Source organism: Acomys minous (genome assembly GCF_964271855.1).
Source record: "Acomys minous genome assembly, chromosome: 13".
NCBI lineage: Eukaryota > Metazoa > Chordata > Mammalia > Rodentia > Muridae > Acomys > Acomys minous.
Window position 1 is genome coordinate 46,473,432 of NC_140495.1, and position 17,496 is coordinate 46,490,927.

The 17,496-nt window shown below is 40.4% G+C and overlaps 1 protein-coding gene across 1 annotated transcript in view; it reads left to right on the forward strand.

Annotated features, from left to right (window-relative positions):
- Positions 1-17,496, forward strand: part of UNC13C (unc-13 homolog C) — a 435,075-nt gene that overhangs the window by 7,489 nt on the left and 410,090 nt on the right. The window lies entirely within an intron of this gene.

Genomic DNA, 17,496 nt, shown 5'->3' on the forward strand with positions numbered 1-17,496 from the left:
GGTTTCATTGTAGTTTTCACAAAAATAATCCTGGCTCCAGTACAAACTCTTCAGTACAGTGTCTATGCAAAATTTGGTCTCCCCACCGCCGCCCCCCTGAAGACAGGGTTTCTCTATGTAGCCTTGGCTGTCCTAGAACTCACTTTGTAGATTAAGCTGACTTCAAACTCACAGCGGTCCACCTGCCTCTGCCTCCCAAGTGCTGGGATTACAGACGTGCGCCACCATCATCCTGCTCCCCAGGGTGTTCATAAGAAATGATTAAAATAATAAACACTGGGTGTTCAATGAAGGCCAGCTGGAATTCATAGCTGTCTTCATACTTTTTAAAACATCTTTATATACAGTGGTCTACCCATAGATGTGTTTGATTTTATATTTAATTTCCATTATGTATTATCATCAGTTATTAGGGAAAAATGCAGTAAAGGAAGGAGGGAGCCTGCTACACAGAGTAGGAGATGATAAAAAACGAAGTCAGCAGAAAATCTCAACCTTTACTGTGTCCCAAGATAGTCATGTCTCAGAAGCTGAGTTTAAGCCAAATCAGAGTTTGGAACAGCTTGCTTTTGATGAAATCTATGGCTCTGAGGTCCATATAGGGGCTTATATGTGCTGTTCACAGTATGCAGGCAGCGAATCCCAGTGGCAGTAGAGGAGCAACCGCTGATGGGGAAAAGTCAACGGTGTAAGTTGCCTTTAGGAACAGGAAGGCTCTCAAGAGCAATCCTGATGCAGTCACATTTAGGGAGGCGCTGAGTTAACTATGGGCTCCGGGACACGCTGGCTGAATGCCTAGGAAGTACGGGCACATGTGAGGCAGAAGGTGGATGCATAATAAAGAATTTCTTATTTAGCTCTGTCTAGGTCACCGCCATGGCACCTTAGAGGCCCACATCAACTCCTTATGGTGTTTGCCCCCCCTGCTCGCTTGTGGTTTCTGAAATGAAGCTCCGCGTTTCATTTTCAGTTTGACTTTTGTAGTAACAGCATTTTCTCATTGATTCCATACCGAATGCCCCACCCTCTCTGATCTAAATCTTCTCACGCTGACTTTAGCTGACATCAGCTGTAGTCTAATTCTCTCCAACTTTCACAGCACATCTCCCCTGATGGCGCCTGCTTTGCAGCTTGCAGCTCCTTGTGTGCCCACCGGGAGCCACAGTTACGTTAAATGTCCAGGAATCCCTCGGTAATCTGCTTTATTTTTCTGGATGGAATTCTGAGGGCACACGTTAATTCTAAAATAGAAGACAGCGTTTCTGGTTATGGATACATTAAGTTTCCATTAGTATTTCCATTTGGGAAGGAAAACTTTTTAAAGGGAGGGGGGCAAATGAAGAGTTTGAGAAAAGGGAGGCCAGAATTCCTCATCAAAACTGAAAGGTTCAGAATTTCACTAGGAAGATTCAGGACTTAGAAGGCTACCGGGACAAACCTTGATCAGGTCATTCAATGTTTGTCTTGTGTCCGAGACACTGGGCCATGCTGGCCTTCAGATTCTCTTACGGATGATGCCATCTGTCGCTACCTTAGCCTCTACCTGCAGCATACGCCTTCCTGGTTGTTCCTGTTCAGAATCTGAATCCATTTCTATGAGAGTGAGGAGTATATTATGGAGAATGCAGAAAAATTAAAACCCACAAAATGTGAAACAAACTTCAAATCCTGTCAGAATTGTAAGATTCTATACACAGTCTTTAAATTTCCCATAATCTGAAAAAAAAAATGTCTTATCAAGGAGCCACAGTTTCTAGACGTCTGTTTTTGAGTTGATGTTTCACTTTTCAGTTCAATTATTGAAATGTCTTTAGGATATGAGGTTACTATCACAAAAAATGGACCAAGAAACAATGGCTGTTTATACTCAAAAGCATAAAGTTATTACCATAGGTGTCAAAATCAGTGATAAAGATAATTTGAAATTTAATGCAGAAATATTGTGAATTAATAAGGAATTCAAATTCCGTATACCATTAACTAATTTGAAACAGGAGCTTTAAAAGAAAGATAAACTTAATAGGTATTTATAGGGAGGATGCTATTAATAAATTAAGACCTGAGGGCTGTCTTTGTGGATCAGTGGGTACAGGCGTTTCCTACCAAGCCTGACAACATAGGCGAGATCAGAACTCCCACATGCAGGAGAGAACGGATTCCTTCAAGTTGTTCTTTGATCTCTATGCACATACACATAGGGTAAAAAATAACATAAATAAATGTAAAAAAAAAAAGACTTGGTATCTTATGTGTAATATTGAGCTCTCTATGTGTATATATTAGTTTGACGGTATTAAAAATTCTCAAGACTTCTCCTTAATGCTACATTGTAAAATATCACTTTATTCAAAATTAGTAACAGTATGTTCAATATTTCTGGTGATCTGAAATTGATTAGCAGATATTCTAGATATTTTAGGCAGTTCAATAATACATTGTCAGTGATAAGGGATGGTTGCGGGGGGGGCTGCGTGATGGAAATTCTACTTCATCTTGGAGCTCATAGAGATGATCCTTTGTAAAATAATTTATCACATACAGATTGGATGTCAGCACTGAGAAAAATATTCTAAACACCCACACCTGGGTTCACACACATCCTTGAGGTAGATTGTCGTCATGCCTAATCGATCATTTTCCCAGAAAAGCAATTCATAATGAGTGGACTACTTAGGTGAAACCGGAGCAGCTGAAAGTCTTCACTTCCCATATTCTTGAGTGCTAACAATTCTGAGGACTCAGCAATTGGCTGAGTAGGTAGATGTGGCAGATATATCATGGGCCATGGTAGAAAGTCATGGATATGAACATGACCACCAAATACATACAGTGGAGACCCCAACAAGCTGAAGCGACAGTGTACAAATGTCCTCTTTTTGCTGTAAGGCTCATGTTATTGGGGGGGGGGGAAGCTCTGTACTCCAGAAAAGTATCTCTGGTCTCTGAGGGTGGTATTTCTATTCTACTGTGACTCTTCATACAGGTAGGTTGATTACAGACACCAATTGTGTCTATGTGGGTTTAACAGGTATTGGCCTGTATGAAGGCTTAAAAACTTGGCTTTCAGATGGAGGGGTGGTGAATATCTTCTCCCAGTCTGCAGGCTGTCGTTTTGTTCTGTTGAGAGTATCCCATGCCTTACAGAAGCTTTTCAGTTTCGTGAGGTCCCATTTATTAACTGTTGATCTTAGAGCCTGAGCTGTTGATGTTCTGTTCAGGATGTTGTCTCCTATGTCAATGAGTTCAAGGCTCTTCCCCACTTTTTCTTGGAGCAAATTTAGTGTGTCTGGTTTTAAGTTGAAGTCTTTAATCTACTTGGACTTAGTTTTGTGCACGGTGATAAATATGGATCTATCTGCATTTTTCTACATGTAGACATCCAGTTAGAGCAGCACTATTTGTTGAAGATGCTGTCTTTTTACCATTGTATAGATTTGGCTTCTTTGTCAAAAATCAAGTGTCCATAGGTGTATGGGTTAATTTATGAATCTTTGATTGGATTCCATTGATCAACCAGCCTATTTTATGCTGTTACCATGCTGTTTTTATTACTGTTGCTCTATAATAGAGCTTGAGATCTGGGATGGTGATTCCTCCAGAAGATCTTTTATTGTACAGGACTGTTTTAGCTATTCTAGATTTTTTGTTTTTCCATATGAAGTTGAGAATATGTATTTCAAGATCTGTAAAGAATTGTGTTGGAATCTTGATGGGAATTACATTGAATCTGTAAATTGCTTTTGGTAAGATGGCCATTTTTACTATGTTAATTCTCCTGATCCACGAGCATGGGAGCTCTTTTCTTCTCCGGATATCTTCTTCAATTTCTTTCTTCAGAGACTTGAAGTTTTTTTCATACGTGTTTTACTTGTTTAGTTAGAGTTGCATCAAGGTACTTTATATTACTTGTGGCTATTGTGAAGGGTGTAATTCCTCTAATTTCTTTCTCAACTCATTTGTCATTTGTATACACTAGAGCTGCTGATTTTTTTTAGTTGATTTTGTATTCACCCATTTTGCTGAAGGTGTTTATCAGCTGCAGGAGTTTCTTGGTTGAATTTCTAGGGTCACTTATATCTACTATCATGTCATATACAAATAGTGATAGTTTGACTTCTTCCTTTCCAACCCTACATCTGACAAAGAGCTAATATCCAAAATATATAAAGAAGTCAAGAAATTAAACATCACTAAGCCAGATATGCCAGTTTTTAAAAAATGAGGTACAGAGCTAAGTAGAGAATTCTCAACAGAGGAATATTGAATGGCTGAGAAACACTAAGACATGTTCAATGCCTGTTGGCTCTGTTTTGTGTGGGAAAGATTAAGCTTTGTCACAAATGCCCCTAATCATAAGGGAAATGCAAATCAAAATGACTCTGAGATTCCATCTTATACCTATCTGAATGGTTAAGATCAAAAACTTAAATAACAGCACATGCTGGCAAGCATGTGGAGAAAGGTGAACACTCCTCCATTGCTGGTGGGAGTAAAAACTTATACAACCACTTTGGAAATCAATCTGGTTATTTCTCAGAAAATTGGGAATAACAACAAGAACAACAACAACAACACTTGGCTTTCCTAGTGTGTCTATGTCAACAATCATTTTCTTTTAATTTCTATTGCTGGTCTCTGCCTTCTCCTGTACGCATCAGATTGTGAGGTTTCTTAAATAGGAGTGTGTTCTTATTACTGCAAAATTGACAAAATATTTATTTGTGTTAGGTATGGGGGAGGAATCACTCTGGTAGATTAAAATGGCTCTAATGTGATACAATATGGTGACCTCTGTGAGTGACATTAATAACTAGTGATCAAAGAATCTCGATATTTTAGATAAAAGTCAATGGATGATATGATTCTCAGCCTGAAAGAAAAATTCAGACAGAAAAAATGTTTGTGGGATGAAATGATATCTAGTTATGAGTAGAGGTTGAGGCCTTTGTGTTTTGACTTGAGGAGTCCTGACAAGTTGTGTTAGGCTCTGTGGAAGGAAGAAACAGGCCCCTCCTCAAAAGTTCTCATCCATGTTATTAAAGGAAAATGAAAATAAGTAACAATGAGTTATAAAAGCCCATGTTGTAATAGGAGTGGTCTTAGGAAGAATTGAAAGTACATTCTATTCAAGCAAAGTGGGTAAAACGTGGGTAAATTATATATATAATTTGTAGGGTAAAAATCAATAAGTCACTTCATTTTTTGTTTATTATAGAGTATGTGTGCATGTGTATGTGTGTATGTGTGTTTGTGTGTGTGCATGTGTGTGCATAAAATCATATTGTTTACTGAAATCTCTTTCTGGATAACTATTATTTGATCTTATAAATCATAGAGACTATTGTTCTTCCTCTCACTCTTCATCCCTCACCCTAATACAGGTGACAATGAATAGCTGTTGCCCAATAATTAAAGTGTTGCGCTCTTCATATTGCTAGAAAGTTTAAAATCATTTTAATTCAGATCTAGGATTTTGGATGGTTTGATCTGCATAAATCTGTCATCATCCTCTCTCATAACTATTCTGCATTGACAAACATGCAAGCACTGATAGTATGAAGGACTATGTTTTAATCCAAAGCTTGTAGTCCTGTGTGAAGAGGACAGTAAAGATTTGGATGTATCTCAGTGAAATTCCATACCATAAAGTGAACTGAGCTGTTCCTGTAGTCAAGCACTGCTCAATATTTTGGAATCTGTTAAATACCGTCTCTCCAAATTATGATCAGATATTTCTTATCTGAATACTGTATCTTGATTTGTACTCATCAATAAAAGCAAGGTTATATGACCTCAATTACAATCTTGAAAAACTGTCTGCAGAATCTGATTGATGAGCATTGCTTAATTGCTTAGGGGAAAAAGAGAAAGAAAAGAAAGATCTAGGCAATCTTCCTTGGTTTCTCCCTGAAAGAAGTCCTTGATAGGAAATGCAGAGATAAGAATGGTAAAAATACCCTTAAGAAGTTCTCAAACATGCCCAGCAGGTCTGTGGCCTTAAATTAAAATGACCATCCCTCACATTTATCCTTAAGACAACAGATTTCTTAGGATAATGTAAAAATGTTTGTGCTTGGTTCATGATGCCTTGCAAAGCCTACTCTCCTTTTTCTGTTTGATACAATATAGTCAACCACACATTGGACAGTGAGGCATTTTTCTGTTGTTGTTGTTGTTTGAAACACTTCTTAATTTATAACTGTAAGGAATCGCAAAGTATTTCCAAGTTACCACTGATGTCCAATTCCTTGGAGAACTGGAAATTTGTCTTCTTCAAAATTGGGTTAAGTAGGTTTGTAAGTTAGTAAACTTATGTTAATTCATCAGTTTGCCAAATTGTAACCTTTCTCATATTAATTCATACCTGGACAGTTCTGGACCGAAGCATAGCAGCACCATGAGGTGGTTTGTGAGGGAGCTGTCCTTGGTGCTGATAAATCCTGACATGGTCTTTGTCTTAGTCTTCCATTGCTGTGATGAACACCATGATTTAACAACTTGGGGGAGGAAACGTGTTTATTTGGCTTACATACCATGAATCACAGCCCAATGAGGTAATCCATAGCAGGAACTCAAACAGGGCAAGAAGCTGGAGGCAGGAGCTGATGAAGAGGCCATTAGGGAGTGCTGGTTACTGGGTTGTTGCTCATGCCATGCTCAGCCTGCTTTCTTATAGAACCAGGACCACCAGCCCAGGAGTCCAAATCAATTGCTAATTAAGAAATGCCTTACAGGCTTGCCTACAACCCAGCCTTATGGAGGTATTTTCCCAATTGAGGTTTCCTCTGCTCCGATGACTCTAGCTTGTGTCAAGTTGACTTTAAAACTATCCAGCATTATCTTTCATGTCACAGTTGTGGCAAACATCCCTTGCCTTTTGCCAATAAAGAACTCAGAGGGATAACTGGGCTGCAGAGTTTAGCCACACTTTGTCTCTATTCATGTGCCACTTTGCGCACATGGGAGATGAGGCAGTGTTCACTTATCCATGGCAGATCCACTCATCCTAAAGGGGAGCAGACATGACCACAGTGATGCAGCTGCCTCATGTAGACTTGCCTCTTCATTGTAAAAAAATATCTTTGTGCTTTTTTTAAATTACTTTTTTTTTAAAGATCAAAGCCCATTCTTCATCCTTCTTTTGCCCCGTATAACAAGAGTAACAGGCCTGTGAATTGTTATTCTCAATGCCTCAAATATCTCAGAAAAGGAACAGATTAAGGATGTGTCAGCTATTAGCATACCATCAATAGCATGCCTGCCTCACCCTTGCAGTAGGATGGCTAAGATCTGAGTACCTGAGACCCCAGGGCAAAGGAAGGAGTTACTAAATAGAACAGGAAAAGCACACTGGGGGATGAAGGTGATGAGGTGCGTTTCACAAACTTGTCCCCTTCACTTCCAACATTCAGACCAGTGAATAAGAATCACACTAGTGGCCAGTGGACATTTTATTCAAGATGGTCACTCCCAGGCATAGCACAGCTGAGAGTGGGTGGGTCTTCACTGGGGAAATAATTTGTGATAAACACTCAAGGATGCTGAATTGAGAGGGTGTGAATAAGAATGAAATAAAATGATACATAATGAAACTCATTACTTCGTATGACAATAAAAAAATTAAAACCACTGGAGCTGGAGAGATGGGCCAGGGGTTAAGAGTCTGCCTGCTCTTGTAGAGGACCTGTGTTCTGTTCTCAGCACCTATATTAGAGTGTTTATAACTACCTGTAACTCTAACACCAGAGGGTATAAAGCCCTTTTCCGGCCTCCACAGGCCTGTGTATTCACATGCACATACCCACTTACGGACACAAATAACTAAAAGTAAATATTAAAAAATTTAAAAAATTAAAATTATAAGATAAAATATTTGAAAATTTTAAGGCAATGGTAATATCTACTGCACAATATGAAGATCCTTTCCATTGCGTTACTATGTTTATACTTAATAATTTAACGATCTATAAAGTGGCATTTTAGAGTCACATTCTTCATGTGTAGATAATACCAATTTAGGGCTTTGTAGAGCCTTACTCACATTTGGAAATAGGAGTCACCACTGTTAGCACTGTGAGGCTGGGAAAGATGCTTAGTGATGCCTGGCCACAGTCCTTTTCTTTGCAGAGAACATTCCCCTACACTCCTGTACACATAAGCCTTACTGCTAGGCGTGTGTCTGCAGCACAGCCAGCAACTATGCCAGCATTGCTCTCTCTTGCCCATTAGTGATCTCTAGTAGTTATGATGGTGGAAAAACCAAGCATACTTTGTAAGCCTAGAGTCAAACAGCCTGAAGCTCAAAGCTAGGATATGATCAATATCAAGAATGAATATTTTCCTGTAACATGAACATCTAAGAATCTTACTAGAAAAAAATTATGTATCCATTTATTAGTTAGTAGGTTGTTAATTAGTTAGTTAGTTAGTTAGTTAGGTGCTAAGGATTGATGCTACAGTCTTACACATGCTAAGCAAATGTTCTACTACTGACTATATCCCTAGTCCAAGGCTGTTCTTGACCATCTATTATTTTTGCTTCTACACATAAAGTAATATATGCCAATATAGAGATAAAGTCCCCCCATTTGAACTTACATTCCTTCCCAGAAACAAACAAACCCGGTTCCCTTTTGTAATCATGTTGGTGAGACACTATAACTTCTTCATGTTGTCTCTTGCCTCAGTTAATAGGCCCTGTGCATTGTTGTCTGACTATGTTTTAACTTTACTCAAGTTGTTGATGAACAGATTCAAGGGGGATATTTGTGGTAGTCTTGACGGGAGGAAAGCAAATGTCTTTCAATAGATATCTCTATGTTGCCTTCAAGAAAGAATGGGGTTTCCACCCCTAAAAGGTAGCATGGAGTTATTTTGTATCTTAGAGGATTCAGAGAAAATGACTGAGTGAAAGTTGATGACTTGGGCTAAAGTCTCTATAATTAAAGCTGCCCTCAAATCTAGGAAACTGAAATGAATTAGCACAGAAGTTTTCTCCCACGACTGAGGACTCAGCACTGGCATGGCCAACCTGCTTACGTCAAGAATTAAACCTTACCTGAGTTTTTTGTCTTTCAAACTGATGAATTCCTTTACCGGCTGCTTAGCTTTTGCAGTATCTGCTACAAGAAGTGAGAGTTTGTTTGGTGGCAGAGATGGTTTTAGAACTACGCTTAATTAGTAAGAAATTGCTTCGAGCTATTCATTGTCTTCCTGCCCTGTATCAAGAGACTCCAACAATAGGCACTCTATCGCACAGTGCCAATCATTTCTTCCCTTGAGCCTTTCAAATATCCAGGATTCTGTGTGTACCAGTTAATTCCCTTATCCTGATGTAGCACTGACATCTATAGCTATGAGAATGGTAACTTTGCCTCTGTGACACTCCACAGGGCCTGTTTTTGCAAAGCATCAGTTCTTAGATCCTTATGCATATATATTATCGCATACATAGCCATCTCTTCAGTGCTCCCTTGGTGCCAACTTTCTACGGTTAGAATCCTTGGGAAACAGACTACAAAACAGATAAGCACAGAGTATCTTTTGACTTGGGTATATGAAAACCCAACCTGCAAGGTGTTTACAATAGAGGTCTTAGAAATCTCACCATGTGTGCTATTGTTTGGAGTTTTTCCTGTATTGAAGAAAGAGAGTCAAACATGTGAGCCTCCACCCTCATTAGTCACTGCCTATAAACTGCTTAAAGGAGAAGAAATGATGCCCTGCACACACCTAGGCCAGGAGGCAGCATTTTCAGAGAGTAACTCAGAGTGAGCTCTAAGGGACCAGCCAGCACTCCAAGTCAGAGAAAGGAGTAACTATCTTGAAGGAAAGTGACCCAACTTAGTGATGCTAAGCATCTCTGCAGTGACTCTGAGGGGCAGGTGAGTGGATGCTGGGCTGATGACAATTGACACTATCTTAACGGTGTCCAGAAATTGTCCATTCTCAGGGTTGTCACTTGCTTATGCTTCCTTCAAAACTAGAGACATTTACTTAGAAGATAGTCTCGCTTGCCTTTGGAAGTATGAGGCATTTAGAGCATTCCTAGGTTGTAATCTCTCAGTGCAAAATACTATATTCATGGTGGTTATTCTTGTTGAATATTTTGTTGAAACAAAAACTGGCTGATGCTAAGTGTGTTTTAGGTTTGAACTAAAGAGACTTTGCATGTATACCCAAGCATTCCATAAGAAGAGTGTTGCCAATTTCCAAACACCTGAGTTGGATGTTTGAATTCTTCACCGGGGACTTGTATTAACTATCTTCTATAGAATCTGGTATCTTTATTGAAAAATTTAAAGGAAGTCTTGCTATTAGGCATTCTGAAATAATGCCTTTTGGGATTTGCTTTAAAAGCATCCTGTAATTTAGGAAAATGATGAAATTGCTGCTTTGTGAAGTGACACTAATTTAAATTTTAGTAGTGAGTGGCACGCCCATATTTGCCTGAGTGCTTTAAAGCATAAATATTTGGCTTTCATCCAAGAATTAGACTCAACTGAAGTCTGTGTGAAGAAAATTGCAGTGGACTTAATACTCTAAAGAGAAAGCAGGGAGTGGACAATGTAATTATGCAAGCCTTTAAGTTCTGTGCTGTGCAACGGTTATTAAAATTTAAAATTCTTACTTTTAATACAGAGCAGGCCACATCCAGAGTTATACACAGGAAGGTAAGAGGGGTTATAGGAAGCCATATCCCGGGCCAGTGGTGATGGTGAAGTGAATGTGTTGCTTTCTTTTAGATCTTCATTTAGGATAACTCATTGTCTTATTTTCATCATTGCTGCTGTGATAAAAAATGCCCTGACAAAAATTCTTAGGGTACAAAGGGTTTATCTGGCTTACATCTCAAAGCTAGAGCCCATCACTGCAGCGCTATCAAGGTGGGAGCCCAAGGCAGACAGTCATGCCACGTCCAAGAGCAGGGGGGATGGGGATCAATGCATGTTAAGCCAAGTGCTTGGCTGGATTTCTCTACTCTTACACAGTTCAGGGTCTCCTGCCTAGGCAGGGCTGGTGCAGCTCCCCCCGTGGGTGGGTCTGCCTAAACCAATTAACAGTCAAGACAACCCCTCACCCTGATGTACACAATCCCTCATCCAGCCTCTCTACCAGATTCTAGGTTGGTGCTTAAAAAGCTAACATCACACTGTTCTAGTCCTGTTTGATCTTTTTAGTATCTGTCAGTCTATTGGTTCCAATTTTAGAAAGGCACAAAACCAATAGCTCCCCTAAACATCCGATATTATGGGGTGGGTGGGTCATCAAAGGTTCTGTCACTATAAGAACACAAGTAAGGTTGTTAGAGTTGGAGGCCACACGCAGAATGACTCTCTGCTATACATGACCCTTTTCAGTAGTGTCATCCCGGGAACGAAGCCTGCAACCCATGCGCTCTTGGGGACACTGACATAAGCCATAGCTCAGTATTCTATGCTCTTACAAAGACCATCCCTGTGACTTTGTCACACCACACACACAGTCCCCTAGCCAACTTTATGAAAGTGTCTATTAAACAATTATAAACCTTTATCAAACGCTGTAAAGACAATTCTAGAACGTTCGGAAATTTGATCTTTGATTTTATCCTGTTTACTTATCATCTGCTTTGTTCCAACATATCCAAGCGTTGCTTCCTCTCTGTTTAATCCATGTGGCTCTTTATTGGCTATAGGCAATGCTGGATCACCCTCTCATCCTCAGATGCTCTGGCTTTCTTCTCTGTAGTATTTTAATGACCCTATGTACAAAGTTTACTGGGCAACGCTTTGGCTAATGCCACCTCTTCACGGAGCCTTGTCTTCCAGATGGACTTTGTAAAAAGTCCCTTCTTCTCAACTCTGCCTTCCCACCCAACGGGAAGTGCCTTTGAGTCAACCACTTTCCAATTCACCACAAACTTTACTGCCAAACAGATATTTAATACACTATATTCATATGTCACTAATGTTTATGTTTAGAAGAACTGGTTTCGAGACATAGTTTCACTGTGTACAGACCAGTATAGACTTGTTTTGAAATCACTGTGAACCTCCTACATCAGACTCTCAAGTTCTGGGATTAAAGGTGTGAGCTACCACGTATGGTGGAAATTCTGTGTTGTTTGTGTCTGCATGCACATGTGTGTACATACCTACCTGCATACAGAGGTCAGAGATCACCCTTGAAAGTTTCGGTCATTATCTTCTTGGTTTTTTTAATAAGAGCTCTCCCTTTCAGCCAGAACTCAGAAATTTTATTAGGCTTGCTGGCCAGGAAATCCTAAGAAGAGTCCACCTTTCTCCGCCACTCTAGCTTTAGAATTGCAAGGACATGACACTGTGCCTGCCTTTTAAAGATGGGTTTTTGGAGATCCAAACTCAGGTCCTCAATGCTCACACAGAAGGCACTTTACTGGCTGAGTATCTCCTCATCCAGGAAAAAAAATGTTTTAAAGTGACAATATGTTTAGTCTAAGGCCTTGACTCTCAGGATGCTACTGGAGAGGAAAGCAGAGGCTTTCTCGTTGTGTTGCTGTGTGGATTCATCGTAATCCTAATTTCAGTAGAGTATGCCTAAGGCCAAGTCAGTGTAGAAGAAAAGTCAGTGGGCTGGAGGGCTGGCTCAATGGTTAAGGGCACTTGCTGCTCTTGCAAGGAATCTGGGTTTGATTCCCAGCACCCACACTGCAGCTCATAACCACCTGTAACTCCTGCTCCAGGGAATCCAGTGCCCTCTTTTGACTTTTGCAGGTATTACATGAATGTGGTGCACATATATACATGCAGACAAAAATACCTGCGTGTGTGTGTGTGTGTGTGTGTGTGTGTGTGTGTGTGTGTGCGTGTAAAACAAATAAATGTCATGGATGAGTAAGGCCACCATATCTATCTAGAGTTAAACAGATAATAGAATAGTAAATAGAACAGCTGAAAATCAGGTGACAAGCTTTGGGCTCCCAGGCCAGGGTCAAGGTCAGAGTTGAGTCAGCCTCATGGTCAAGCCCAGAACCTGAAGCTTGAGGAGGCAACTGGCCTACATTATGACCAGCCCAGCCTCCTTGCCTCTCCGTTCTTCTAGGAAGTTAACTCTGAATTCTCAGCTGTCTGATTTGGGCCATAAAATCATATCTTGACCTGAAAATGCATTAACTCAGTTCAGGTAATGATATAACAGTGAATTGCTAATTTTTCTTAAAAAGGTTAATTAACTCTTTAGTCCATAAGGATTTTCCAACTTGAGTCATTCTGAAAAGGTCTTTTTACAAAATGAATTTGTTAACCAATAAAGATGATTTCATTAAGGCTAGTTTCAGAATTTTCATATCTTAATCCAAATCTGGAGCTCAGAGCCAGAGGGGATATTGCTTATTACCTGCATGATCTAGCATGGATTTCCCAAAGCTCAACACCTCGGCTTCTTTCATACAAATATTACGGAAATGAAAAAATAAGATAAGTCTCATAGTGGTTGGTATATAGTAATAGTTAAATGTTACCAGTAAGACCTCCCATAGCAACAGTCTAGTGTTTAAATCCTCAAAGATTTGCCTCCCTAAATCTTAATTCTGACTTTCAGTTTTCATTATGCAATATAGTGTGTGCTGTGCAATTAAACATAAGAAGTGCAAAGAGTAGAGGGGACCCTTGAATTGCTGTGATTGAGGATTGGATGACTATATGCTGGCTCTGCCCCTCCCCTTCCCTCTACTTCTGTTTTTTTTTTTCCCGCATCAGAATACCATTTTATTTGGAATAAACTGAGGAACAGAGTATATATGTTTGTGTGTGTAGGTTGGGTCAGCACTATAGGTCCTGTTCATCTTAGCTGACTAAGGACGAGGCTACCTCTATGCTTTACTCAACTGGGTATATTTTGGCCACTTTTCCTCTTTCTGGATCTTTTCTTTTCTCATCCATGTTAATAGGCACCCTTGTGTCCTCTTTGGTATCTCATTGTGGATTATGGTGATAATTTAAGCCTCTGGAGCATAACACATGTTCATTACACGTCAGCTTTCTTTCCAGCCCCGGTCACGTGTCTCAAATGAGTCTCATGGTTGAGATACAGGATTCAGCAGCACTTTTCCTGGGTCGGCTATGCTTTTGTGATGGGATTGTGACAACGGGAAACAAGGAGGATGGAGAGGGAACATAGCAACTGGGAAGGTGAAATCCCAGGAAGGGACCACCATGGCTGAAGACAGGCGTTAGGATTTCCTTCCATCGGCTTATGTAGAATGCCTGAATCCTTCTCCTCTCGTTCCTCACTTAGAAGGTGCCTGAAGTTGCATCCCATGTATGCCGCAGTCTCGTTGGACACCCCTGAAATCTAGTTGCTCCTCCTTTCTTGTCACTACCCTTCTCTGTCCTAAGCAACCGCTAAGATTTGCTGGGCTGGCCTGTGTGTCCAGACAGTCGTAAGAAGGTTTTTCAGGGTAACTCATTTAAACCGTACGGATCCTTCAAAGGAGATTATGTTTATACTCCAGTGTCCTAAATGTATAAACTTCAAGCAGAAAAGAAGGCTGGCTGCTTCCTCAGGATCACAGGGTAGCACGTCTAAGCTGGGATTACCATGCAGGAAATCTGTGCCCAGGACAAGGCAAGGAGCGACTGATGACCAGTGCCTCTTCACCAAGTAAAACTTAACCTACATCTAAGACTGACAAGATCCTGGCTCAGTTACCCCCACCCTGATGTAAGCATTTCTCACAGGCCAAGGGAGACACTCTTCCATCTTTGGACATAGCCTGTGTGCCTCTGGTAATTGGTCTTAAACTCAAAGTTTTAAAAATTTTTATTATTATGGGGCTGCTTTTTAAATTTTGAGTTTCTTATTTGCATAGAATGTAATCTTTTCATAACCCCCATTTTCATATTGCCCTCCCATCCCTGATGACATCTTTATTCTTCTTAATCTAGTCCCCCATCTGCTCTCAAGTCTGTGTGTGTGTGTGTGTGTGTGTGTGTGTGTGTGTGTGCGTACACACTCATGACAGTCTTGTACAGAAGGTCACAGCTGCCTAGTGTTCAACAGCCATGTCACATCCAGAAGACAGCGTTTCTTAGTACTCTCCTGATGCTCTTCCACATAGTCTTGGCCCCCATCTTCTGCAATGTCCCCTGGACCTTAGCGTAGATAATTCAGATACCACACTTTGGACTAAGCACAGCCTGTTGCTGAATCAGAGACTCTGATGCCATTGAAGTACTTTTGCTTTTGAGACAGATTCTCACTTTGTTCCAGGCTTTCCTGGCTGGAGATCACTATGTATTGTAGCCTACCCTCATACAGCAATCCCCCTGCCTCATCCTTCCCTGTTCTGGTGTTGGAGGTATCCCCCACCATGGCCATCCTTCACACTGCATCTTCTCTGGATTATTTGGGTCAAGTTCTGAAGCTGATGTTTTCTAGGTCTGAGATACACAGACATTTTATGGATAGTCACAAGAGATGTGGCAGGAAAGGGCAATGGGGAGGAATTGTGGACAGAAAGAAAAGCTCAGAAAAACTCATAGTAACAAGACAAACATACAGTGATCAGTGAATGGACGTCCCTTGAGTAATGTTAGGGCAGTATGCTCCTGAGACTGGCAGGGTGCTTTCAGCAGTAGGATTTGCATATATTAAATGTTTTTGTTTTAGAGATTTTTTGTTTGAAAGAAGAGAAAAATTAGTGCTAGTAAGATATAATAGAGCTTTATGCTTCTGGAAGAAATGTCTGACATCAGCACCCAGACGGAGGAGGCAGCAGAGGTTGGGTCTACGGTCACGTGGCTCTGTGTATCTATGGATGTGAGAGCTGAGGGAAGAGAAGGGCTGTCACATCATGGCTGCCAAGAAATGGTAATAAGAAGGGGCCAGGGCACCACAGAGTCACTAAAATTATATCCCCCACTGACTGGCTTCCTTCTACCAAGCCCTCCCTTCCATTATGCCACCATGAAAGTATACAAGCTTTATATCCATCAATAGATTAAACGCTGTATGGTGTCTGAGCCTTCAGAGCTTTTAACTACTGAGGTATAAATGAGTGCAGGGCTACAGCAACCAAGCCATTCTGTATGGTTGGAGTACAGAGCAAGATGGTTCCTCAGGGCAGTTGTATACACATGCTCCTGGGTTGTGTCTCGTGGGACAGGACATCCATTTGGATGGGCCTTCTTCCAAGTATTCTCCCTCACAATGACAGTCCCGAACTGGCGGTGATGGTCATGCAGTCCAGATGTGAGGACCTCAGACACAGTCACAGAATTATCGCTTTTAGTTCAGCAAAACACAGACAGCATGTGTGGGCTTGGTAAACTTGAGGTTTTAGATTGAAGACTACAGTAGAACACTTCATTCTACCAAAATTCATTGAAAATGATTTGTTTTTCCCGGTGTAGCTTAATGGTCTGAAGTCTTTGATTTATAAGGAGATGCCACAGACATCCATAATAAAGTTTTTTTTGAACACACTTAATTCAGGAGTCAACTTTTCAATGCCATCTTAGTAGAAGATAAGTCTTGGCTTGTAGTTGTAATGAGTCAGAAACCGTCTCAGAGAAGAGCACCTGCACTCTCAAGGTGGCCGTCCTCACAGACTTTGGCATCTTTAGGCTCTCTGTCTCTGCATCTGTCTCCTGCCTTCCCCATTCACACACCTCTTCCCTTGAGAAGCTTGGCTCTCTGCCACAGCGTGTGCTCCCAAGTCCCCACAGAGCCTGACTGAAGTGAAACTGGAGGTTTTCCAAGTGGAAGGGGGCAGAGGAAGAGCAAGAGACTCCCAAAACCTACACTAAGATTGCGATGTATCCTTTATTGAGTTGCATAGGCTGTTTTTCTACCCAAATCCATTCTTTAAAACCAGCAGGAGCTTTGTTGTTGTTGTTATTCTGGGATATGTTTCTCTGATATAATACTCCACAAATCTTTTGAGCGTCTATCACATACAAGGCAGTGTGCCATGCAGTCAGCTGCTTTAAATATAAACTTTTTCTCCCTGTTGTCTGAAAAGGAATCTGTCAAGAAGGTGCTATGGTTGTCTGTCAATCATGCTTCAAAAAACAAATTATTGATTACCTGTATGCTTGTTTTATCTGTGGTGCAATTTTATTTGGTAGCTGGAAAATCCATCTCTGATGATGGTCCCAGTAGACTCCAAGGGTGAATTTCCAGCCACATGTGAGGAGGTTGTACCAGTTGCCTAAGCTGGCAATGCTCTTTCAAGACATGGACTTTTACATTTTGCTTTTAGTGTCTCAACTTTTTAGGCTATTTTACTATTCTTTTTTATTTATTGTTTTGCACTGTTTAATATAACCTTAAATGTATTTAAACTCATGATTGTCCATTGTCAGAATTGATGTCTACATTGATCTCTTGGCATTTGTTCATCATTGGAAATATTTATTAATTTTAATTCGTTTAGTCTTTGCTTAAGGAATGCCCAATTATTGAATTCCTATGAGAGAGACAGAGAAGTTATTTCTATTGTAAAAAATCTTGCCTGCATGGAAAAAGTCTTAA